Source organism: Phoca vitulina, unplaced genomic scaffold (genome assembly GCF_004348235.1).
Source record: "Phoca vitulina isolate PV1807 unplaced genomic scaffold, GSC_HSeal_1.0 scaffold42, whole genome shotgun sequence".
In the NCBI taxonomy this organism is placed as follows: Eukaryota; Metazoa; Chordata; class Mammalia; order Carnivora; family Phocidae; genus Phoca; species Phoca vitulina.
Window position 1 is genome coordinate 1758273 of NW_022589745.1, and position 23431 is coordinate 1781703.

Below are 23431 nucleotides of genomic sequence, written 5' to 3' on the forward strand. Positions count from 1 at the left end.
GAGAGAGTCAGAGGCGGTGACGAGAAGGGAGGAAGGGGGGAAACGTGGGGTCAAGAACCTGGGTTTGAACCCCACTTCTGCCACTGCATTTCTTCCATCATTATCCACTCAACAAGCATCCGTGGTCAAACGGACACCACGGTGCTTCTGAAAGTCAAGTCGAGACCCCTGTTCTCCTGAGCTTCTGTTGCAGTGAGAAGACAGGGAGTAATAAAGCAAACAAGGGGAAGGTCAGGCTACCTGGTCTCACGGAGGACAGGCCGGGTTTGTGAGCATGCATAGTCTCTGCCAGCCCGCCATCCACTCTCCACGTCTGCGCTCCCTTCAGACGCCCAGCCCTCCCTCCCTCGGTCCGTGCGCACTGGCCCCAGGCCCTGGTGTTGGCCACTCAGAGCCCGGCATCCTTTCATCCGAGGAGCTCCGTTCCAGGACAATGCAGGCCACAGCCAGGCCAGCAGGACTCCCAGGGGGGACCTTTCCCTAGGATGCGGGGGTGGGGGGGGCTCTCTACACCATTTGCTAATCATGGGCAATGCGATCCTGAAGCTACGGACAGCCGCCGGTCCTCAGCACGTGGAGAGAACCCCCGTATCAGGAAGAGAGCAGGCAGGCGACGTGGGGACCAGCAGATGGGTCTCTCTGTGTGGCTACTCCTGACACCAGTCTTTCTCCCACTCCCCACTCATGGGAGCCAGTGAATTCCCATTTTCCTTTAAGCCACTTTGGGTTGTGGTTTTGTAATTTGTGAGCGAGAAGCTTCTAATATCTCAGCAAGGGAAGGAGGTGGGCAGAGAGTGGAGACAAACGAGAAGCTGTGGTCTCGGAAGGCCTCCGGGAATGACAGCCTCCGGGAGGGGACGTTCGCTCTGGGCCACGTGATGAGCTGGAAAGAGAAAATTCCAGGAAGGATCCCCAGCAGCAAGCCCAGGAGTTAGGAGAAAGCCTGGGGACCCGCAGAACAGCAAGGCGCCCAGCAGTGAGCAAGGAGCCGGGGAAGCAGGCAAGGCTCCCAGTTCATTCTGGGGCAGAGCAGTCACCCGGCAGGTGTCGGCCAACTGGTGACAGAGCTCACTTATGCCATGGAAGGGTCGTCATGACGAGCAGACACAGGAAAACTGCTTCCAAGCCTGGACAGCAGCCGAGCAAGGGCAGATGCCGCCTTGGGTTTGGACCGGGCGTGGAGGGGCGTCCTGGGGACGCAGAGTTGAAGGACTCGCCTGTCCCTTCTGCAAGACCCGTTTTTTTAAAAGTTGCCGGTCCTCAGTTTGTGCTGACTTCCTTCAGATGCTTTTGTTAGTTGCCATTGTTCTCCTTCAAGAATTTCACATCTAATTCCAAAAACAAAATAATAAATATGCACCAAAAGCTTTGCAGAACTGTATAATTAACCACTTCAGCAAGTGTTTTCCCTTTATAGATTTCTTAAAACTTTTCTGGGATTTTTTTAAGTTCTTTTGTAATAATAATAATAAATTTAAAAAGCTATTTTTAACCAAATGTAAACACTGGTCATTCTATTGGTTCGGAGGGAGTATTTTTAGACAAGTCACAGTGATTTACCCAGAGAAGCATCTCACTGGATGCTGAGACAAGACAGAGCCTGCTGGTGCAGATCCACACTTACTCCTTAAAAAGCGGCCACCTGCCTGGCCCGCGTGATCACCGCTCCCCTGAAACTCCCCCAGAAGTGACTAGCGCAAGTCTGTGCCTCCAAGGACCACGGGAGAAGCTATGGCAGGAAGTTAAGCGCCTTGGCAAAGCGCTACTTTCATAAAAGCCGTATCTGCTCATGGCAGAAAATTCAGGAAATACAGAAAAAAGCATAAAGAAGAAAATGCAAAATACCCATGACCCCCCAAACCCCAAAGTAACAGTAAGCCTTCTGAGTCTCACCGCCTCTGACTCATGTGGGAGTGAAGGTGTCCTACTAATCCACCATCACGCTAAACAGGGTCACATTCGAATGTGTAGCCCACGTCTTCCGGGGTGGGGGACCAGCTCACGGCGGTGCCCCTGCTTGAGAGCCCTGACACCCCCCAACCAGGGACATGAGTCTCAAAGACACTCTGTGCCCGTGGCCCTGAGCGGGGCCACATCAGCTGCTGTCCCTGGGCAGCTCTTACTGGGGCCCTGCTGTGGCAGGAGCCTCCTTCGGCTCCACCCGCGGAGCACCGAAGAAGGCCGGTCATAGGGAGAGCGGGACACGCGGACAGAAGGGAGGCAGAGGTGAGGGACGCCCAGCTGGGGGGCCATGGGTCCGACCGCCCTCCTGTTGCTTTCCCAGGTCTGGGCGCCCGCGTCGGCTGCCCCCGGGCCCCGTCTGTGCCAGTCCGAGTGTCCGACTCTCCACAGCCAGGGGAGGGTGGGAGCACAGGCTGGGGAGCGGCCGAGCGCGGTAAGGAGGCCTCGCGCCTGCTGCCGACAACGTCCAGGTGCGGCCACTCCTCGAGGCTCCAGGTGTGGGAGCTCGATGCCTCCAGGAACCCCCGTGTGCACCTCCGTCACCTCCACCTTCCCGCCAGGGAAATCTGCGCGGCGGCCGGTCCCAGGGCCTGTCCCCTGAGCATTTCACTGCACCTCTAACAGCAACTCCGCCAACAGACACGGGGCTGGAAGGGACGGTCTGTGCACTGGAATGTCCCCTTCCTCTCCCTCGTCTAGAGCTGGCTGCACTATCCACTATCCGCCCAGTCAGAAGCTTCCAGATGCATTACCACTCTGAGCCAGGCCCCATCCTAGACGCAGAAAGTGGAGATAAAGATGCCCCTCACCCCCGGGGAGCAGGGCCGAGGGGGAGGCAGGCTGGTGGATGCTTGCCGTGGCGGGAGGGCTGGGGCTGGGGCGGGAAGCAGGGGACCGAGGGGAGGGAGGCTCAGCCAGTTGAGCCCTGGACCCCGCTGCCCGGAAGGCCTGGCTGAGCATGTGTGTGCAGGCCCGTACCTCTTGGCCACGGGCCCCCCACGTGCTGGGCAAGGAACGGCCACCACCCCACAGCCCCCGACAGCCCTTGGGGTGTTTCCCTCCCCAGTCCGTTGAGGGAGGTCTTGGGCACACCCTTCCTGTCCCGGCCTGACCCCTCCTCCTTCAGCCTGGCCCGGATTCCCTCAGCGACAGCCCAGGGAGCCCCAAGGGACAAACCCCGTGCCCACGTTGCTGTAAACAGCCCTCCTGCTTGAGTCTCTAAGAAATATGCTTAACATCATATTCCATTTTCTCGAAATTTCATGTTTACAAGGCTGTTTTGGCAAGAGCATAATGCAGGCTGACCAGGACCCAAGCCTGAAGCTCCGCTCTGATGCACCTTTAATGCTAACATCACCACGAGAACAGAGCCAGGGCGAACGGTTGTGCTGACTGTCGCATTTCTGGGGGGTTGGTGAGAGACGCAGACATTTCCTGGAGGGAAAGGAGCCCACACCCTCTGGGGCTGCCAGCTGCGCGGCTTCTATCCACACCTGGGTCCTGGTTACCTCCGTCCAGCATCCAGCAGGATATTTGTTCTTCAGCTCAGGTGTCACCTCTTCCGGGAAGCCTTCCTTGCCTTCTCTCTCCATCCTCTGTCAATGCAGGTGAACCCTTCTTTCTCGGAGCTACCATTATACCTTTTAAATATCTGCATTATTTCGCTTATAGTACCATGCAAAACTGAATCTGTTTCTATGTCTCCTTCTCATACTAAACTGTAACGTCCTCGAGGCTGGGAACCAAATCTGACTTACCTTTGCAAACCCCGTGGCTAGAAGGGCGGATGGCACCTAGTCGGCCCCTGGGGTTGCAGTCTGGAGTTGACTGACACCTCCTGGTGATCACACCCCCACGTAATCTCCTTGCCTTTGGAATGGACCCAGTGGCTCTTTTCTAATAAACAGAACAGAGCAAAAAGCGATTAGCTGTCACTTCTGAGATTTGGGCACCAAGACCATGACTTTGGCCTTTCTCACTGGCCTCGGAGGCTCCTGGAGCCCTGGCCGTGGGGCATCCCGCCGCCGCCCCGTGAGCAGCCTTCCGAGAGGCTCACACACAAAGGGCTGAGGACCCGAGGAGCAGCCAGCCAGCACACAGGCCCGCCCAGAGCCACGCGATGGAGCCCGGACCAGGGTCGTCCCTCAGCCCCGCCCGCGCCGGCTGCCACCCAGCTGACCACCCCGACCGGGACCCGCGGAGACCCTGGGAGGCAACCAGCCAAGCCACAGAAACTGGAGACGCGACATACTTTTCCTTTGAAACCACTAAGTTTGGGACTGATTTGTTACCCGGCACCAGGGGCTGATACAGGGGCTGACACAGTGCTGACCCGTTCGTTCCACCCCTGACGTGAGGACGCTGGATTCACTCGGCGCACACAGGGTGAGGGCGGGTGTTCAAGCCGACCGGACGCCAAGACCATCGAGACTGCAGGACACGAAGCATATAAAATATATATATAAAACAATAAAATCAGGCCCTAACCCCAGAGAGTTCGACCTGACGACAGGGAGCACAACGTGGGGTCAAGTGCGTTCAAGCCTGAGTCCTGCCTTGTAAGGGCGTCGAGACAGGGCGCTTACCTTCCCTTCAGAGGCTTCTGGAAAATCCAAACGTCAGCTGGCAGGGGGAACCACTCCAATATTTAAGAAGTACTTACTAACAACCACTCATTCACAGGCCCTCTGTTAGCAGCTGGGGACACAGAGACAAATACACACCGTCCGCCCTGCTCGAGGCCGCAAATGAACAGGAGGGCAGAGGCTCCGAGGGGTCCCTGAGGCCCAGAGTGATCAGTAAACCCCACTTCCCGCTGCTTTGCCTGTTCGGCGCACAGGCTCCTAAGGAGTTACATGGGACGAAAATAATTAGTAAAATGAACTTCTGTGTGCGACGGTTTTTGATAAACGGAGGGTGAGAGACCGAAGCCATGTTACTAACCACCTAACACTCTGAGGAGGTGCTGACAGGACACCTCATTGTCCTGGTGCTGCCCGCGGGGACGAGCGGAGTTGCAGGGGGACATGTTTTCATGAACCTCAGGGCCAGGAGGGACACGGGGAACCACCAGCCAACCTCTCTCCCGAGACTGCGTCTGGGTGCTTCCCGGGAGAGCAGGACCCGGGCACGCGGGCTCCACAGCAGGACCACGAAATCCGGCTCCGTTCCTCCTGCCTCTCTCCCTCGGGCCCGTCCGTGACCCTGCACACCCCTCCCTCGGGCCCGTCCGTGACCCCGCACACCCGTCCCTCGGGCCCGTCCGTGACCCCGCACACCCCTCCCTCGGGCCCGTCCGTGACCCCGCACACCCGTCCCTCGGGCCCGTCCGTGACCCCGCACACCCCTCCCTCAGGCCCATCCGTGACCCCGCACACCCGTCCCTCGGGCCCGTCCATGACCCCGCACACCTCCGGTCTCTGGGTAAAACAGCTTCTCTCACGTATTTGACGAATGAAAACACCAGAGGTGGACGAAGAGTGGCGGAAGCCTCTGTCTTAGGGGCTCTCGGCTGGTCTGCAGGAGGACTGGGCGCGGCCGAGATTCACCAGCCAGGTCACCCTGCTCTCGCAGTGTCCCCTCTAGTCGTGCAGCAAATGTGGCACCGAGGAAGATTCTGATGGTCTCGCCTCCAGGAGCAGGAGACCCATGGGACAGCGCCCTGCCCTCCACACCCGCAGAAGGACCGAGGGCCAGTCGGTACCCACATCAGAGTCAGGCCCAGGGGACTCGTGGACGGACACCTTCCCCACGATGGAGGCAAGTGACGACTCACCACGCAGGACCCAGCACGGTGCTGTTAGCGCAGTTGCACTGGTGTGGATTGCTAGCACGTCACACACCTGCTCGAGGCTGGGAGGAGGGTGTGCACAGGGTCCCGGGGACCCCGGGGGAGCCACCCCTGTGACCTCAGGGAGCAAACACTCAGGCGGTGCTGCCCCTCCTCCGAGCCCCAGGCCTCCTCCAGGACAGAGCATCAGGGGTGGGGGGAGACGGTGCTCAAGCCGACAGTGTGGCCGGAGGCCGCGGGGAGAGCAGGGAGCCGACGGTGGCCTACCCTGGGGCACGACACCGGAGCTTCGGTCTGCACCGCGGGAACACCGACGTCAGCGCCCCAGATGGTTCGCCCCTCCCGACCGACACAGTCAAGAACTGAACGGTGGCAACGGCCCGTCCACGTCCTCCGAGCTCTGGGTTCTGAGTCGCGAGAGGGTGGGACAGCCCGGACCGGACAGCACACGCAGGGGCTGCAGCTGTGCCCCCCTCGCCGGCCCGACGGAGCGGCTGTCACCTCGCCACCCGTGGGAAGAACGTCCTGGCTACACCGAGCGGGTCCCACGTCCTGCACGGCCCCAACAGGGCGCCTGGAACGCGAGACTCGCCAACACGACCTAAACCTTAGGTGGGGTTCAGGGGCTGTGACAGTGACCAGCCAGGACCCTAGGGACCTGAGACCCAGGCCCGCTCTGGCCCGAAACCAGGGCCTTCACTGCCTGCCTTTGAACCTTTGAACCTCTCTCTCTCCCAGTCCATGAAACAAAGTTGTTAGGATTCCAGTTTGACAAGGAGGAGCCCGCATGCATTGATCTCGTCTCTTCCTCAAAACCCCACTGAAGCCACAAAGCACCAGGAATACAGCGTAAATCCATAAGAGAAGGGGGAAGGAGAGAGACACAGAATTTCGGAAAGATGCTCCCAGGGGAGGCGCCTCAGCTGAGGGACAGAAGGGAGGAGCTCTAGGCCCGGGGCCAGAGATGCCAGCGCGCCCAGCCGCCTGATCCCCGGGACGCAGCAGGTGGGAGGCTCAGGGACGGCGGGACGCGAGCGACTCTGGGAGGTCGCACCTGCCGTCTCCTGGTACCGCTCTCTCCGCGGGACCGTGTCCGTGAGCACAGACAGGTCCCTCCATCAAGGAACTTAGGCCCCACCTGGGGAAATTGGATACTAAACACACAAATACTTCCATAACCCAGAGTGAGGACCGCATAGGAGGAGCTGATGCGGAGTGGGGCTCAAACGGAGGATGCGGTGGGACGGGGCTTCAGGGTGGAGGCGGACACGCGGAGTCAACTGGAGCAGGCCAGACCCCGGCCCCGAGGACAGCATCTCAGTGTTTATTTTAGATCAGCGGTCAAGGAAGCCCTCTCTGTGAAGCGGACATTTAGGCCAAGGTGGGCGGCAGGAAGAAGGCAGCGTGCGGAAGTCAGGGCGGAGAGTGTTCCGGAAGCAGGAACGTGAAGCAGGCATGTGCCCCGTGTGCTCCGGGGGCCTGAAGGACGGCCCAACTGCGGGCGGATCACAACACATTTTTGCTGGATGAATAAATGACTTTCCAGGGTGAGGCCGGGCCGTGTGGCTTTGGAAATGTCACACCAAAGGGAGACGAGAAGAGGGATGATGGCCTCATCGTGCTCTAAGAAGGCCCCTCTGCTGCCGTGTGAGAACGGGGCTAGGCTCAGGGTGCCTACAGTGAACAGCCCGAGACAGCTCCAGCCGCCTCCTCGGGGAAAATATTTACCGATCGCATCAGGGTGGGTGACTCTTCAGGGTCAGACGCCACACCAGGAAGGACACTTGCAGGCAGGCTCCCTGTTCTGTGTCGCCCCACCCCGGCCCCCTCTGACCCAGGACCCTCACTCTGCCCTCGATTCGGGGCCGGCACAAGCAGCATTCCGGACAGCCAGAAGGAACATCATGGAACGAGGAGTTTGGAGGACAGTCACCCAGGGTTACATGACAGTGGCTTAGATTCCTGTGGTGGGGGTGGCGGTTGAGGGGGAGGTGGGTTTGGGAGGCATTCCGGAGGGAAGTCAGCAGATCCCCCTGGAACATGGGCAGTGAGGCAGGGAAGCATCTCAGAAAACATGGCATTTTGGCTTCAGAAACCAGAGAGATGAGGAGCCATTTGCCAAGATGGAGGACAGGCAGTTGGGTGGGAAATGCAAATTCTGTCCTGGTCATAAGGACTTTGGAACGTCTGTTAGAGCCCACGTGGATGCCAAGTAAGGGGAGGGGAGTTGGGCTGGGAGGATGGAGCAGGGTGTCCAGGGGACGAGCTGCTGAGGAAGGGGTGCTGGGGACAGGGCTCAGGGACATCAGTGTCCAGGGTCGAGCAGAGGAGAAACCAACAGGAGGGTTAGGGATCCCGGGGTGGAGGGGGCCAGAAAGGACCAGCCAGCGCTTCAGTGAGGACACAGCTCCAAGGCCCCCAGCACTCCAGAAGATGCCTGATGGAGACAACAAGGAGCTTCCCCCTGATGTCCATCACAACCCAACTGGAAGACGCCCCAGTCCTCCCTCTGACACACCTAGCCATGTAGAAGCGCACTGTGTGCCTGGCAATGCCCCTCCCCGTCCCGGGGAGCTCGCCAGGGAAGCCGGAGAGGGACGCTGCGCTTGGCTCCTGGTCTCGCATGGAGGGATGAGCCCCAAGCACCCTCTGCCCTGTCCTGGACTCACACTGGAGAGACTGGTGAGGCTATTTGGGAACAATAATCAGGCAGATGGGCTCAGCTCCACCCCTTTCCTCGTGGGAGCCAGGCGTCCATGGGCAGGGTTCCTGCTCCTGGGCTGCCCCACATAGGTGAGGCCTGTGGCCCCTTGAGGTGGTGGGCAAGCCAGCGTCATCTGTGGTCTTCCTGGAAGCCCCTTTGGCGATACGCCCAATTCCAAATCCTCCAATTTGGCTGCTACCAGAGATAAAGGTAGTGTTTATGTCTATAATCATTTTCTTACTTGGTTTTTCAGCATGTTTAGAATCTAAATGGGGAAGAAAGTTACTATATATTTATTGGGAACTCCCTTAAAATGCCAACAGAAGTAACAGGACCATCATATAAGGACCTGTCCAACCATAATGTTTATCAAATGAATTAATAATGTACAAAGCTTCTCGTTAGAGTTGTTCTGACCAAGAATGGGAAGTACAGTGAATGCACCTAAACTACAGAGAAGCCGGGATGGATATAGGACATCCTTGCACCACCAACCCTTTGAAAACAATCAGCTGTACGAGACCATTTGAAGGGATTTCCACAAATTATTTTTCAGTGCGAAATAAGAGATCAAAACTATGTATTCGTGCCGCTTTTGCATAAATAACTCAAGAAAACATGTTGTGTGCACGTGTATATGAGATGGGAGAAAATCATGAAGAGACAGATCGGATCCTGTCCTTGGGCTTACGGCTCTGGAGCGCACACCGATCTCACGTGTTGTGTTTTGTGATGGATGGAGAGTCAAAAGCCATCACTCAGAGTAGATAAATCAAGGAACAGAGACAAAAGTATATTTAGAGATATAAAAGTAAACACCAGGAGAAACACGCAAATAAAAACATGGCAGTGACAAGTAGAAGGGAGGGAGGAAAATATCGTTAAATTACGCTGTATTTCTTTCCTTGCTGACACACTCGGTCAGAGCAGTGGAGAATGCGTATTTCCTACTGTGATACATTTAGGACCAGCTCCTGGAAGAGGCCTCAAACGTATCAGAATGCAGTTCAACAGTGGCGCAACCAGTCACTCGGTAAACGGACAAAGGATCTGGATAGACATCCTTCCAAAGAAGACAGACATGTGCCAGGTGAGCAGAAGAAGAGACGCTCTCTGTCACCGGCCTGCGAGGCCGCACCTCCCTCCCCGGGGTTCTAACCAGAAGACGGGGGACGGTGAGCGTTGGCAAGGGATCCAAACACCACACGCTGCTGGTGGGAACATAAAATCGTGCAGCTGCTTTGGAAAACCGCCTGGTGGTTCTTCAGATGGTTAAACATGGATTCCCACATGACCCAGCAAGTCCACACCTCGGCACGCACCCGGGAGAGGCAGCATCATCCTCGTTAGTAACGGACGTCATCCGAGACGCGTCCCCACCACCTCTGCTGGCCCAAGCGCCTGACACTCGCAGAAACAGACCGACAGACACTCGCCCACCAGAAACCAAGCCTGAGGAGCAATTCCTGTGAAAATCTTGGAGGAATCGTCACCAACAAAAAAGCAGATGGAGTTTTAAGAAAAACCAACCCAGGCTTTGGGCTTCAGATTATCACAAACTCAGGTGCATTTTTATGAAACAGCCCGAAACTATCAAGTAGGATGAACCCTCCCTCAAAATTAGGAGGAACGAGCGCAGCATGCAGGCAGAGCATGCAGGGGCCCCGCTGACTGAGCCTGATGGGACCCCAGGCCCCCAGGAGAGCTCCGCTCCCAGGGCCGCCCCCACCAGGGAGGCTCACCCAGGACGCTGACTGGTGGGCGAGCGGTTTCAGCTGCATATTAAACGTAACTTTCTAAGAATAAAACTGTCCTCCAGGGAAGGGGCCACCTCAAAACCAATCCGCTACCAGCCTCGAGCAGAAGTGGGGTATCCTTTCAGAAACACCGCAGAGTGAGTCCTGGGTTGACAGGGAGGGACTCAGGGTGACTGTCCCGACCTTGAGCCTCCGTGTCTCCAGATCACCAGGTTTCACCTCTTGACTCGACATCTCATGTCCTAGACTTTTCTTTTCCCTCAAGAAGCTGGTGTTTCATCCCTGGAGGCACATCATGCATGGGGGACACTCACATGACCTCTGGTGACAACTTTCTGGGTTACCTTGAGCCCGAGGCATGAGTAGGACACCCCAGAAAGCACACAGCTGCTGGGGCCGGCCAGGTCGGAGGGGAGAACGGCACAGGGCTGTGCCCCACGCTCAGACATGGCGTGGCCCGGAGGCACCTGCCAGTGTCCAAGCTGCCATCACAGGAAAGAGGGAAAATCATTTTTCTGTGGATCCCAAATGCGTGGGATTAGAAACCTGGAGGACGCATGAAAGCTTATCTGGGAATCAGCAGAGGCAGGCTCTGTGGGCATGAAGACTGCTCAATCATGGGCCGCCCCCGGGGGACGGCCGGGCTCCCCACTGGGTTTATCAGCCGGGAGAGGCCAGTGCGGGCCCAGAAACGTCTGCTCACCATGTCTTTCCTCTCTACCCAGCCCCTTCCTTAAAGCAGTGATTCAGGGCACCGGGAATATTCCTAAATGCCCTCTGAGAAGACCACTGACGCGAGTCCGCGGCTCCTTGGAGGAAGGTGTGCTGGGGTCCCCGGCAGGAGCTCAGGGTGTGCTGGCGGCCTCAGAGTCCCTGGGTCTCTAAAAGTGTGTGCTGCTCCTGATCCTGCCTCAGCACCCCACTGGTGCCTGGTCGGCCCTGAGTTCCAGGGAGCGCCCGGGGGGCCAACCAGCACTCAAACGGGGGGTGCTGGGGGCACACCGTGGGGTGCCCTGGGCCCGGGTCCTCCTCCCCAGGAAGCCCTCTGTTTCTGTCCCCAATCCCCCATGGCCCGCTGCGTGCCTACGGGCAAGCTCCTCAGCCTCTGTTTGCAGGTGGTCCCCTGCAGGCGGCCCCGGCCCGGAGAACAGGAGGACAGGACGGGCACGGGTCAAGAGCGGGGCTGGCACCGGGGCTGCGTCCTCGGGCTTCTCCGTCTAGCTGCGCCACCTGCAGACAGCAGCGCCCACGCTCCGGGGAGCCTGCCGCGTGCTGGCCGCTCTCCCTCGTTGCCATGGCAAGAGAGAGCAGGAAGCCAGGCTCGCACCCGTGGCTCGCGGCCCTCCCCGCCCCCCAGGAGGCTCCCTGCCAACTCCAGGCGGAGGGGCTTCGGCACAGGGGCTGGGCTGTCCTCGCCCTCGGCTTCTCAGGCCCAGCCGGGCCCCAAGGGTCCTCACCCCGGCGGCGCCCGCGGAGAGCAGGGCCCTCAGACACCTGGGCGGGCTCAGCACCACGGCGTGTCCCATTCCTCAGCACGGGTCTCTCCCGGGAAAGAGTCCAGCCTGAGTCTAAGGTCGGCCCGAGACGGGTGACCTGTATGGACTGACGCGAGGAGCTGGGAGCACCGGAACCTCCAGCGAGGACAGGAGGGGCTGAGATCTGTGCAGGCCCAGGGTTCCTCAGGCCCTCTGTCCAATCCACCCATTGTATTCACTTGTAACACCGGATGACAGGCCGAGAATAAGGGACCGTGTCATCCCCACTTCATGGATAGGTAAACTGAGGCTCGGATAAGCAAAAAACAGGCCTGTGGTCAGACAGCTAGAATCCCTGGTCCAATTCCATCAGTCCAGGAACACAATCTCCAAACTGCACTCTTACCCCAAGCTCAAGCTTCTGTTTTAAAGTCCTGCCTCCAGGCCTCCAGGCCCCCGTTGATGGGATGGGATGGGCTGTACGGTGGTTCCCAAAGATGGCAGGCCCTCATCCCAGAGCCTGCACACCTGACCACATAATGAGAAAGGGTCTTTGCAGGTACGATTAAGGATCTTGATGTGGAGAGATTGTCTTGGATTCTCAAGGTGGGCTCTGAATCCAATCGCAGTGTCCTTGGAAAACAGAAGCCAAGAGACTCAGCACGCAGAGGAGAAGCCACGTGAAGACGAGGCAGAGACGGGACAACGTGGCCACAAGCCAAGGACACCTGGAGCCCCTAGAAGCCGGAAGAGCAGGAAGGACCCTCCCCTGGAGCCTGCAGAGGGAGCACGGTGCTGCTGACAGCTGGATTTTGGACTTCTGGCCTCCAGAGGGTGAGAGAATGAATTTCTGCTGTTGTCAGCCCCCCACCCCCACCCCAGCAACAGTGCAGGGAACTAAGGTGCAGACCCTGAGCAGTCCTACAGGGCTTCTGTCCAGCTCTGCCCACGTCTCTCATCATCCACCGTGTGCCCTGTGGGATCCTAAGACAGGGATCCGTTTCTCCAGTTGAGAACATTCCTCTGGGTCCCAGACACACATCCCTCAAACCGACTTCATGTTCCCATCCAGGTGTCTCAAGGACGTCTCAAGTACAACACGTCCAAGTGCGATCCCCCTTCCTCAACACACCCACGCCCTCCTCGAGGGTGTCTACTTGCCAGTGGTGCGGGGTCACGCTATCCTGCTTCTTCACACCCAGTAGCCATCCTGGGAGCCAATCGCGGTGACCCCACCTCCACAGCAGACATCTCCCTCCCATCCCACCTCAGCGTCCTCGCTGCGCATCCCTCCCGACACAGCCGCACCCCTTGGCTTCCTCTCCCACCGTCCCCCTCAAGCGGAGATCGGCCACGGCACCCTCTGTGCTCCAGGACACTCAGTCTTGACCAGGCACTTGTAGTGCTTCCGTCTCCCCGACTCCCTCCCTGCGTTCCCTGCCACCCTCCTTCACTCCTGGGGGAGGTGACCCAGCCAGAGCCCGAAAGCCTTCCCCCCTGCTCTGCCTACAATGTGGGGATCAGACTCTCGCCTGTGGCACTAACGAGAACCCCGGCAGGACTGGTTGTGCCCCGGCTGTGGACCCCGATTCCCCAGGAGACCTCTGGGGGGTGGCGGTACCCACAGATGGGTCACATCCTCCTCGGTCGGTGGAGGGCAGGGTCAGAGGCAGGCAGGGCTTGCTAGCCTTGTGCTCCTGGCCCAAGTTTGGGGACAGAGCACGAGGAAGCCAGAGGGCAAGGACCGTCACCACCCAGATGGCCGCACCGGCCAGGCAGGGAACAGGCTGGCCAGAGACCCCAGAGCGAGCGGCTCTCGGGGACCGGACGATCCAGCCCCGTGCTGTGGGGCACACACTCAGCTTCCCGACGGGGCACCTGGGCAACATCTGGCAAACATCTTCTCAGTAAAATCTGCTGAATGAGGCCCCTGCACGTGGGCCGGGCTCCCATTACAAACGGCCAGCATCCATGCTCCTGCTCAGGGTGCTGTGGGGCTGGAGCCTGGACCGAGCCCAGCCGGGGGTGCCAGCCTCCGGCCCGCCAGCCTGTCTGAGAAGACTCGGAGCTCCGGGAGCCACCGGAACGGCCAGCAGCTGGGAGCCCCACACCTGAGCAGGGATAGCCGGAAGGATGACTCAGTGGGCCTGACCAAGCATCCACACACAGCTCTTTCCCGTGGCCCCGGACACCCATGTGTACAGCTGGCCCCAGGCCGGGTGTCCCCACGCGCACCCCAGCCCCCGGGTGGAGCACCGGCTTGAGCGTCACCTCCCTCTCTCAAGTGGTCTCAGCCACCGGGGTGCCAGGCAAGAGGCCACAGACCCCACTCCTGGAAGAGCGTCAGGGAGCCGTCCCCTTACCCCTCAGACTGCCGTCATCAGGAGCCCAGACAGAGGTGGGAGGCGGACGCCAGTTTGAGGGCGGCCATAGCAAAGCACCTCACACGGGCCGCTTCAACAGACATTTATTTTCCCTCATTCTGGAGTCTGGACGTCTAAGACCAAGGTGTCTGCAGGGCTGGTGTCTCCCAAGGCCTCCCTCCTCCACGTGTAGACGGCTTTCCTCCCAGGGTCGTCCCACTGGGCGTGTGTGTCCCAGGCTCCTCTTCCTATAGGAACACCAGTATGCGACGAGGGCCCATCCTGAAGACTTCATTTTACCTTCGTTATCTCTTTAAAGAGCTTACGTCCACATTCTGAGGTGCTGGGGTTTAGGACCTCAAAAGAGGAACGTTGTCGATGGGGATGGGATTCCGCCCTCCGGAGGACCTGATCCCGGGACGAGGTCCCGGCTCCTCCCAAGCCGCTCACCTGTTCTCGGGAGGGTGGACCTGATCTCAAGGTCCCTGTCGTCTGACTTCTGTGGAGAGGACAGTGCTGGGAAGAGCCACACACAGGCCAGGAGTCAGGGACTCCGCCCGGTTTCAGAGCGCACCATAAAAGGAAACCGTGCCATTCTTCCAAATATAAGCTAAGCATTTTGCAGCGCTGGGCAGGTTCTCACCAGCAGCCTGCCCTGCGGGATCAGAAGCCGCACTGCGCCTGTGCGTTCCTGGGTCCCGGCTGGGGTGCAGCTCCTGGGCAGGACTAGGGCCCTTAGCGCTTCCTTCATTTCCCCACGAAATGGGTAGAGCACTTGCAACAGTGCATATTGTAGATGGACGTCTGCAGGGCCCACACACGAGTGGGGCCCACGTCGGCCACAACTGTAAGCAGCCATGCCCAGATCCTGTCCTCCAGACCAGCACCTCCGCTCTCTTCAGCTGCTTGTCAGCTGAGCTGCGCCATGCGTGTCCCGTTTCCATAAGAAGACAGACCGTAAATCAGCGGTACGCCCTAGAAAACCTTGGCCTGTGAGTGCTGCATTTTTTTTGAATACACATCCCCCTAATCTTAAAATGCAGGCTCCTTCTAACAGACATCAAAGCAGGCTGATCTCCTCTTTTTTAGATCTGTGAGCACATGGCATATTCACATGCTCGCATCTGAGAGCAGGAGCTCCGGGCAGCTGGTCTCCACAGTGTGCGGGCTGGACAGGAGACAGATGTGTGGCCGGCCCGGGGTGGGACGCCTGTCAAACTGCCCTCGGAGCTCAGACGCACGAGAGGCGGATTCCGCTCCGTGGCGGGGAGGCCACAGAGGCGCTCGTCCGACGCCCGCCCAAGGGAGCGCCGCCCCTCTCAGGGCCGAGCATTCACCCTGCTGCTGTCCGCTTGCGGAGGGCGTGGACACCCTGGTTTGCTGAAATCAATCCCATTCCTTAAAATCACCACCGTCTGATGGAATCCATTACTGCTTGCCAAAATTAGAGGTCATTTTTAAAACTTCAGCTTAAAGCTCTACAACTGTCTGCTAAATTTAGACACACTGCTGATGAGCACCTAAATTCTCTCTCTGAACAGTATTGGCGTTCGTGGGGAGAAGAAGGAGCCGGGAGCTGGCTCGTCCCACCCAGGGAGCACTGAGAGCCGAGCTCCCGGGCGCCACAGCGAGTCCCACCTGCACCCGTTTGCACTCGCGCTCCCGCGCGGTTTCAGAGGAACTTGCAGACACGTAATGTGGCGACAACGTTTTACATGTGCTGGAAGGAAGACTGGATGGTTCTGCTTGAGGTGGAAGGGGAGACGTTTTCCTGGCTTTGGGGGACTGGGGCTGGGGGGCGGTGATGCCAGCCTAGCAGTAGGGGGTGGGTCGCGGTGGGCTGACCACACCCCCGCCCCCCGCAGCACACCCCGAAGGAGCCCCCTGCCAGCCAGGCCCCAGTGCAGATCAGGAGCCGGGAGAGGCCCAGGGACAGGAGGAGGGGCGGCCTGGCCAGCACTCTGAGGCAGGGAGTGCTGGGGGCGGCCTGGGGGCTGGAAAGTGAGACCTCAGTAAGCCTGCGAAGGTCAACAGAAAATCCAAGAAGACAGGAAATAATGTCTAAATACACTCGCCAAGGGCAGTACTCAGGGGCTCACTGAGGAGAGTGAGCAGACATCCAGAAAAGCTGGCCAGTCCCCACTGCTCCTCCGCCCTTTCTCTGACTCTTCCTCCTTTGCCCTCCTCCACCTCTTCTTCCTCCAGAGAACAGTGTTCCCTGTCCCCACCCCCACCAACCCTTCCACCACACCGCAGGGCCTGGGGTCCGGGTGCTTTCCCTGCAGGCCCTTCTCGCTCCTTCTAGGCCACGTGACCCACAGCCTTCCTTCAGCCCCTAGCTCCAATGTCCCTGGCTCAGGGACGCATGACCTCCATGACCTGCAGAGCCTCCTCCCCCCACAGCTTTGTGTGACTGTGTGACTGTGTGTGCTTCCCACAGGGGACTGTTTGTATCCATCACCACACCTTCCGCACCCACAGGATCCAAGGGCTGAGCCTGAGGCTGAAAGGATGCTGTTGACAAAAGGAGGGAAGGAGAGAAGAGGGAGGAGGGGAGGGAGAGAGGAGGGGGAAGGGAGGGGGGAGGGAGGAAGGGAGGGAGAGAAGGTGGGAAACAAGGGGACGAGGGGAAGGAGGAGGGGGAGGGAGGGAAAGAGGAAAGCGAGAGAGAGGGAGGAGGAGGGAGGGAGGCTGGAGGGAGGGAGGGAGGAGAGATGACATACCACAGACGAGGGCAGAGGGGTTCCGTCATTGCCAGAGATGTCCCTTCAGGACAGAGACCTGAGGGACAGGTTGGAGACTGCCCGGTTCCCTGCCACCCAAGTGTGCTTGTTCGGAATGCAGACTCCCAGGTCCCACCAAATCTGTATTTGGACAGATATGCATGATGTCCGGGGATTCATACATACTTGAAGGTGTGACATGCACAAACCCAGGTCAAATTCTGGGTAAAGAGGTAAGGCACCATGCCATCATTAATGAGAAAAAACTCGAGTTCCAAGAGAGGCAAGACCTGCCCACGGCCAGGGAGCAGGGCGAGAACCCAGCCTGCCATCCCCCCCTTTGATGGGTAGCTCATGCACATGGGAGCAACTCAAGGTAGACACCTGGAGCTCTGTCAGATGAGAGAGGAGTTAGACACTGTGCCTCAAGGCAAGTGACAGGGAGACAGAGCTCAGCCCCAGCAGTCAGAGCCGACCTCCTGAAAGGAAGCACCTGCAAGGTGGCTCAGCCTATCACAGGAGCCTTGAGCCATGTGGTGGGACGCAAGTCACAGCCCTCTTTCCTCCAATCATGAGGCAGGAACCAGTGTGGGACTGGTCATTTCCTCCAATCACATGACAAGGACCAGGAAGGGACTGGTCATTTCCTCCAATCACAAGGCAGGGACCAGTGTGGGACTGGTCATTTCCTCCAACCACATGACAAGGACCAGTGTGGGACTGGTCATTTCTTCCAATCACAAGGCAGGAACCAGTGTGGGACTGGTCATTTCCTCCAATCACAAGGCAGGGACTAGGGAGCGCGTGCATCGGAGAATAAGAAGAAAGCTCGGGGGAGGCAGTTTGTAGCTCGGACTAAAGCCTGTGTTAGACGGAAGCAGTGGGAGAAGGTGGAACGGGGCACTGATTCAAGGCAGAGATAGTTCAGAGGTTCAGACGTGGGCAAGACTTAAGATGATGAGAACCCAAGGATGGAGAAGGAGGGACACCTGCAGGAGAGTGGGGTTTGGGGCTGGGCCAGCAAGCAGGCAAGAGGGACTTCGGGATTCCAGCTCAGTGGATGCTTCCCAGGATGGAATGCAGACAGGGGCTGGTTTGGGATGAAGCCAAGACAAGCCTGGGTTGGTTGGTGGTTGCTGGCTGGTTTTGAGGCATCTGTGAGTCCCTCAAGTGGAGAGGCCCAGGGGCAGCTGGAAATGCAGATCTGGAGCTCTGCAGCGAAGTCAGGGGCAGACACAGATGTGGGGTCTTGGCGAGGGGGTGGCTACAGCCAGGGGTGACGCTGAGGCCCCCCGGGGACGGTGCCCAGGGTATGAGGAGTCCAAGCATGAAAACTGGGGAACAGAGAGAGAAAGGAGGTCAGGAGGGGATGGGTTACCTAGGAGAGAGTGGTAACTGGAAGCCAAAAGAGGATTTCCCTCAGGACAGAGAGGACACAGGTGTCTGACGATCCCGGGGGCAGTTAAGACAAGGTGTCCAGTGGTTTGGCACCTGGGTGGCTCCCGAGGCTCCCTCCAGCCTGGCTGCCTCATCCTCTTACCGGGGCACCTGCGTGTCTTCTCCCCCTTCTCTCTGGCCCCCTCACAGCCCAGAGATCTGGACGCACAACACAGCACGCCCAGGAATCCTTGCTGAATGAACGAGTGAGTCTAGGCATTGCAGCTTGCCGACGGCCGGGGACACTGCAGCAAGGCTCATCGCCTCGGTGAGGCGGGCCCCTCAGCTTCAGCTGGGCACAGACTCAGATGCTGTGGGGAGTCTGAGCCTGGGGGGCAGTGCCCCTGGGGGCATGGCAGGTGGAACATCGGAGAGCAGACTTCATATGTCAAGGCCGAGGCAGGTGCAGGCAGTCCGAGACACCTGCAAGGGCTCCAGATAGCTGGAGAGGATCTAAATGCTACCTCGTGCTCTTTCTCCGCCACATCAGGAATGCACGCACACACGTATGTGCACGCACATGTGTACACATGATCACATGTGTGCTTGTGTGCACACGTGCCCGTGCGTGCGTGCAAGAACATGTGTGCTGTCGCATGTACACATGGATGCGGTCCCGTGGTTATGCACGTGGGCATGTATGGCCCACGCAGGTGCATGCTCGTACACGTGCGCTTACATGCACACACACACACAGCCCATAGCTTCATGTCTCCGCCAGGGACGGGGGCCTCCCACCCCAGCCACAGATCCTCAGCAGCCTGGGAGAACCTTCCGGTTGCCCTGCCTGCCTTGCCTTGGCACAGGGCCTGCGAGCACTCACACACAGGGGCTCGCAGCCCTTTCCTGGCTGAGAGCTGCTCTCCTGTCATCTGGTCAAAGACGCTGACAAGCCCGGGCAGGTCGCCAACTTGGCCTCAACTCCACTTGGAGGCTGGACTGGCAGATAAATTGGTCCTGGAGCGGGGAGGAGGGGGAAAGCAAGAGGGGGGCCCAGAGGGAAGAATTCAAATTCATTTTTCTGCTAAACCGAACTCCAGCTCTCCAAGGCTCCCAGCTGTAGCTGGGAAGGTTGACAGGGCGCCAGCCGGGGAGCAGGCAGATGGTGTAGGAGGGGAGTGTGGGCCCAACAGGAGGGGCAGGGACCCTATCAGAATTGGGATGAAGCAGGAATCTGGAGGAACAGTTTGGCCTGCGGACCTCAGAGCATCTCTAGAGGCATGCTGGTGCATTCCGGTTCATTCCGGTTCTGTGAGAGCCAGAGGCAGTCAGAGCGAGCCTGAGAATCACTGACCTCTCGTCCTTACCACTGCGTGGGAGAGGACTGGCCCGCAGCTGGGGGCTGCCCAGACTGGCTCAGCAGGCGGCCCTGAGCTGTAGCCCTTGACAGAGTGGGGGCTGGCACCAGTGTGGCCATTTATAATCCAGAGAAGCAATTTGGACGTTCCAGAAAGAACGGGACTTCAAACCTCTCTTTTTCTGCCAATCCTCTTCCAGGAGAAATTGGGGCTTTAGGATGGATGTGTGCAGGGGCCTCCTCACCTCTCAGGTTACTAGATGGTAACATGCACCTGGTCCTCCTTCCAGGAGGCGAGGGCGGTCATTCCCTGCTAGTCCTGTCGTTATTTGTCTAAGTCTTAATATAGAAAACAAAACCCTTGCAGAAAGTGCTGAATCCCACTACCAGAGGGGACATCAGGGGACAATGGCCCGCCGCGGACCCAGGACGTTGTGCGATGTTCCTATTTGCTTTGCAGGCGCCGTGAACACCCAGGGCAGAGCGCACTGTTGAAAGACAGATGTGGGGGTGCCGACCACAGAGGCCACTGGGTGCGCCTGCACCGTGTGGAGACGGCCCGTCTTCTGACACGTGCCTTCCTGTCACTGCGGGGGCGGCATCCGCCGGCCCGAAGGTGGGACAGCCCAGGCACTGAGCGTGCGAGCCAGGCCCAAGCATACAGCCTTCCGGCTTCCAGGCCTGGTTCCCATACTCTGCTTCTATCTTCAGCCTCTTTGGTTTTGGCCCAAGAACACTGTAGCCTGCCGGGGGTGTCTAGAATAAGTTGAGATCTAGGTGGGGCGTCAACACAGACATTCCACAAGCGAGAACAAAACATACAAAGTGGTATAAAAATCCTGTGTGTACGTGTGTTGCCGCACATGGTGTGTGTGTGTGTGTGTGTGCGTGCGCGTGCATGCAGAGGAGGTAACATCCATGTGCACACATTTGCACGGGTTGTTGCTAAGGACATGGAGACGCGTTCCCAGGAGGAGAGTATTCGCTGACGGCATGTGGGGTGGGGGGCAGAGAATTCGAGGAGCTTCCCAAACCCAGTGATTCCTGGTTCCCACCCCAAACAGACTCCTGGGGAGGCTTGGGCTGGGATCCCCCAGGAGGAAGAGGGAAAGTCTCTATCAGTGTACATCCATGCAAAGTTACCTGTCTTGGGTTGAAAACCAACACTGTCTATTGTGAAATCCCGGTTTGATGTCTTCTGGGCAGAGACACCCTGGGAGGGCAGGCCTCCAGCCCATGAGTGGCTCTGGACACACACAGTTCTTACAAATAGTGATTCAGTGAGTAAAACCTCATGAATAAACACATGGCACTGGACCCCCCTCAATCCCACCACCTCATGCAGATTTAAGGGGGCCAGACCTCCTCCAGTTTGCTTGAGCAAAACCATTTGAAAACGAGCATGAGAACGTGGCAGGAGGGGCCCCCCCAGGAAGCAGGGTGGACATCTGCGGATGCTCCCACTGACGTGCGCTTGGAAAGGCGGGCGTGCCGTGCAGGACACGTAGACGGCCCCATCCCGCCCCAAGCATCCCCAAAGTGGCCACAGGCCTTCACCTTTGGCCTCCTCGTGAGTTCAAAGGCGTCAAGGCCTCTTTAACATATCTAAGCCCCTGAGCCCTTTCCTGCATCTCCATCCTAGGAATGAATGTTCAGGGTAGGAAAGGTGTTAGGGGCACGGGCCGTGCATGTCCTGGGTCGAACTGTGTCCCCAAAAGTCACACTGAAGGCCCAACCCCCAGCACCTGGGAATGTGACCTTGTAGGGAAATAGGGTCTTTGCAGCCGCTCGCGTTCAGGTGAGGTCATTGGGTGGCCCTGATCCACCACGACTGGGGTCCCCACGGGAAGGAGAATGCCACGTGAAGACACGGACACGCAGGGAAGACGGCTGTGTGAGGACACGGGCAGAGATGCCGTGACGCAGCCACCAGCCCGGGATGGTCTGGGGCCACCAGAGGCTGGAGGAGGCAGAGAAGGGCTGTCCCCAGAGCGAGGGAGCGCAGCCCTGCCGACCCCTTGCCTTCCACGCTCTGGGACGGCCGTCCTAAGTGCCTGGCCAGTGGTGCTTGGATGTAGCAGTCCTGGGACACTAATCAGGTCGTAAACAAAAGCGCAGTGCAGACGGAGAAGGCAGGAACCACACTTAGGGGTCCCTTTGGGAGGCCATATGATCCCAAATCCATCACAGTGCTGAAAGGGGGCTTGGTAGCAACACACCCAGAAGATGACCTCTGTGTCCAGCAGAGATTCATTAACACCAGCTACGTGTTGGCAGCTCAGGAGGGGGGATCAGGAGGTCACAGCCCACCAACACCACAAACCGCTCCTTCCCCTCCGTGCTGGGACCTGGCCTCCCAGTCCATCTAGATTTGGGGGTGAGTCCGTGGATAAGACGAGTCGGCCCTCACCTCCTGCCCACTGGGAGTCCCAGGGCGGGTTAGTTATATGTCGGGACAGCACTGAGACTGCAGCAGAGCCCCGCCGAAATCCCAGGCCCCACGTCCAGCTGCTGGGGCCGCAAGCAGAACAGGCCCCGCCTCGCTGCGGGCATCAGCTTCCTCGGCGGCCCCATCTAACCCCATCTAACCCTTACGAGAAGCCTTTAAAGTATGCGAATATGTTCCTTAAATCCTAAAACAATCTGCAATACCAGCGCTGTCTTTATGTACTCATCATGGGCGTGAGGCTCCCGGGCGTGTGCTGAGGTTCACGGGGCAGCGTGGGCAGCGGGCAAGGTCGCACGGGCGGGGAGGAGGCCGACCAGCAGCTGAGTGGCTCCTGTGGTTAAGTCAAGCCTGAGGTCACGGCGGAGGAGGGGGGAGGGCCATCCCCGCCCCCGGGCCCGTCCTGGGGAGACAAGCAGCTCTGGGACAACGGGCCCTCTCTGTGGGGTCACGTAAAATGCAATGGGACACCCCAGTTTGGAAACATCAGAAACCCAAGAGGGAGGCCAAGCCTCCGCACCTGGGGCGGGAGCTTCCAGCCAGCCCACATCCACGCGGTGAGCCCAGCACGTGGGTGATGGGATGCCCACCGCGGGAGTGCGGTTGCCGTGTGGACAAGTCTGTGTGCTCACAGACACACACAGCTGTGCCCACACATCAAGGCCCCTTCCAGGGGCTCTGCCCGGTAGACCACTGGGGCTTTGCCCACAGACCGTGAGCCAGGGTCCCGGAATACCCCCTCCCGGCTGAAAGCTCTCAGCAGGGGACAAACTTCCGTTCCACACGCAGGGCCGGCCTCGGTCTCCCACCGAGGCGAGACGCAGAGGTGTGGTAGTGGCCCCTTTCCCCAGCAAGGGAGCGGTGAGAGAGGAGGTGGTGAGGGCGAAGGGGCGGGGCGTGATGGAGAAGAGACAGCAGGTGCGCAGGGCGGGACTGATGCCAGATCAAGCCCCTGGACCGCGGGTGGAGTGTCCCAGGCTGGGGAGAGGCACATCGGCGGTGGCTTCCCCGATCCTTCCTCCCGCACGGGCGGTATGGGGCTTGAGGAGACAACAGAGCCACAGCGTGGGCAGAGGCCAGCTCAGGGGTCAGCCAGGTTGGAACCGCCCCTCCTCGGCAGCCACAGGACAGCACAGCTGGTCTCCTGGGAAGCTGAGCAGACACCAAATATGTGTAGAGGGTGCAGTACAGACCTGTCCACCTAAGAACCACAGGGCAGCAGGCCACAAGCACCTGTGAGAGGCATGAAAGGGATGGAGCTGGTCAGTGCAGCAGCACACCCCGTCTGTCTGTCCACGGCCGTCTGTCAGCTCACTCTACAGACATGCACTGTGTCCTCTGTGCAGGGCAGACGCTCCTCGACACGATTAAATACTCTCTCTCCCTGTCTCTTTCCATCTCTGTCTCTGTGTCTGTCTGTATCTCTCACACACGTGCACACACATGCACATGCACACAGGTGCACACACATACATGT

The 23431-nt window shown here is 58.9% G+C and overlaps 1 long non-coding RNA gene across 2 annotated transcripts in view; it reads right to left on the minus strand.

Moving 5' to 3' along the window:
- LOC116648257 overlaps positions 1-23431 on the minus strand; it is a 27383-nt gene continuing 3952 nt past the window's right edge. The window contains exons 2-4 of one of the 2 annotated variants that reach the window (XR_004302485.1): positions 4295-4392; positions 3720-3858; positions 1-1328 (exon numbers count right to left, since the gene is read on the minus strand). This is a non-coding gene — a long non-coding RNA (uncharacterized LOC116648257). Of the gene's footprint in view, positions 1329-3719; positions 3859-4253; positions 4393-23431 lie in introns of both variants that reach the window. The other variant, XR_004302484.1, reaches the window with a different exon arrangement.